The following is a 2988-nucleotide window of genomic DNA, read 5'->3' as shown; positions in this document are numbered from 1 at the left end:
AATTGTTTCAAAGTAGTCAAGATCGGTGGGATCCTTGCGCTATTTATGGAACTTCAGACCCTGAACGATGAGGGTTTGCAGAAGTTAGCTTTCTCGCATGATATATGAATCAGGAGCTCAGAAATCCGATGGGGACTCAGCAACTTTTGAAAAGTTTTTACAAAACTTGTCGAAAGTTGGGGGGCAAATGATATGGGTCAGAAGTGATATTTAATATTAAAAGCCCAAGAACACTAAAGCCCAGTTAAATAGGGCCTGAGGCTCTTAAATGCTAATTAATTTCGTAATTAATTAATAGAAGCCCAGTTACAAGTCCAAATTTTATAATACATCTGATTCTAGCGGATATATATTCAGAAGTTCGGATAAACGGATAAGAGCTCTATCTTATCTCTTGCTTCGAGGCATACTTCGCTAAGAAGTCTGATACACGGAATCATACTTCCGTCCCACTTCTGACTCCGAAGCGCCTATATAAAGGGCTCTACCCCTCATAACTAGAACTACGTTTTGGACTTGATTCTTCTCCACGCAGAAGATACGTAGGCATCTCGCACCGAGACCAGTCCAAAGCACGAATCGCTCACCCTCGTTTTTAGTTCTATAACAGTCTCCCTTCAAATCCTAGTGTTAAACTTCGTGTTTTAACTCTCCCACATGCCATCAAGCATGGTTGGGGTAGCATATGGAGGCGTTGGTGCAGAGGCCACACGACGGCCGTGCTCTGACCTGCTGTTCTCTGCAAATTTAACACTCCCCTGATGCATACCCTGCTGCTTCTCATCTTCAGTCCATTTAGAAACGTAGTAATTTTTTTCACTACCTTTAACAACGTCTCTTGAAGGTGGTAGAAACATGCTACCCTTTTGAGGAAAGTGAACCAATGTCACAGGCATGGTGCATGCTACAATCATAATTCCCATGTATGTTAAGCCCATTGCTGTCGATATCTGTGAGCTTGTAAAGAACAGGAGCTGTGTCAATCCAGAACCAAAGTTCTCTCCCGCACCAGTCATGCCGGATATAATACCTAATGATCGACGTGAAATGAAAGGAATGATGCCAAAAGTGGCTCCACATGCAGCTTGTGCTCCCACAGAAAATATAATCATCATTGTTACAGCAATTGGAAGTGAATTAGACCGGCCAAGGAGAATGCAGAATACGCCTCCTAGTGTTTGTAGGATCCAAAGAGTCCAAAGCCTTCCCCTCATGCCAAACTTTCGAGCAGCAACATCCGAAGCATATCCACCAAATGGGCGAGCCAGGAGATTAGCCATGCCAGATGTAGCTGCGATAATCCCAGCAGTTTGGAGCTTCAAATCAAATCTGTCACAATATTCAACATCCACAAGGTAACTTCTTGTCAAACTATATTTTAACTTATATATTGACTAAATAGAATTGTCCAGCATTGTTTCTGCTTGTGCAGTTATGTTGTTTCCTATTTATAAAGTAGAAAAGAATTACTAGGAAAGGAAGCGAGGAAAGAAATAAAACCTTGGAGGAAAGAAATAAAACCTGTCAAAGAAGTACTCAGCAATGACATTGTCAGTAGACAATTCCACGCCCATGGAGTATCCATACAAAAGAACAAATATCCATGTTCTGTAGTTGGTGACAGCGTATTAGAACACCTGGATGTAGAAATGAACATAAGTAAGTATTTCAATTAATCAATTACTCAAAAGTAGAATTACAAAGGAGATAAAGGGTGTTTACTAAACAAACCTTGGAGAATTTATCTTTTGAAACATCACCCTTCTTCTGTAAAGCGCCAAGGTTGCCATCAGGCAAGTCTTGACCAAGTGTTAACACCAAGATCCCAATGATCACGTGAAGCCAACCAGGGATAAAAAAGGCAATCCTCCAGGCAGTGAATGGAGTAGCTCCAATACTGACATGTCACAAATGTCGCGAAGGAGAACCCAATCATAAACCTGACCGCTATGTAGCCACTGGCATCTGCCACAAATGACATGCAAAACACAGTTCGTTCAAATGATAAGCCAGTGAATCAATGACTCAAAAGTAGAATTACCAAGGGCTGTATTATGCAACACTTAGTTCAAATGATAAGTTCTAATTTAATTTGCCAAGTACAATGATGAATATAAGTAGCCTCATCAAGCATATCATAGGATAAAATGTTCAGTATATATATTCATTTTTTTAAATGTAATCACCAGTGTGTGTAGTTTGATTATTATTATGACACAATTTAATACTTGATGCTGTCACAAATAAAATATGCAAATAAGCTGTTGTTTCTATATATAATATTCAAGTTGATGAAGACAAAATCCTTCTGATACAAGTCAACCTTGACCTTTCACAGAGTCTGAAAGTTGAATTGAAGCAACAATTTGATTTTTCATTCCTGGTATTGTATGGAGATGTAGAGGACAATGCCGTACGAGCACTAGTTGAGGACAAATATTATCTGTCAAGTTTTGTTCATTGAAAATGTCAAGTGTCGTTTCTTTGACATTACCTATTGTATATTTTTATCTAATTATTTGAGAACGCCATAATTAGCTCTGTTTGGCTTCTTCGAAATATTATCTACAAAGCTTGGGCTAGTAGATAATTGTCCTGTAATTTACTGATATTGGAATCTAGTAGATAATTGTCTTGTAATTAACTGATACTGAGGATTCCAATAAATATAAAGGTAAATATGTTCTTGGTTAATGAAAATTTTTCACCCAAAAACAAAAAGATTTTGTTTCTGTACTCCTATATACTAGCCAGCCTGTAGAAGAAATCATGTGATAGTCAAACTCAACCCATCACAGAGTCCGAGAGCTCAATCGGAGCTACAATTTAATTATTTGATTATTGACAAATGACAATGATTCGCTGTGTGATAGGTGGTAAAGTTTGGAAATGAAGAGGACAATTCATACAAACATCACATATGCATATACAATTTAAGTTTTATTCTTGTCAGCAGAAAGCAGCTTTCGTATTGTCAGACAAATGAAG

The 2988-nt window shown here is 38.2% G+C and overlaps 1 pseudogene; it reads right to left on the bottom strand.

Annotated features, from left to right (window-relative positions):
* Window positions 1–473: 473 nt before the first annotated feature.
* Window positions 474–2017, bottom strand: LOC108207494 (high affinity nitrate transporter 2.4-like; annotated as a pseudogene).
* Window positions 2018–2988: the final 971 nt, after the last annotated feature.

Source organism: Daucus carota, chromosome 2 (genome assembly GCF_001625215.2).
Source record: "Daucus carota subsp. sativus chromosome 2, DH1 v3.0, whole genome shotgun sequence".
Classification (NCBI taxonomy): domain Eukaryota; kingdom Viridiplantae; phylum Streptophyta; class Magnoliopsida; order Apiales; family Apiaceae; genus Daucus; species Daucus carota.
This window is presented reverse-complemented; position numbering and strand designations above follow the sequence as displayed.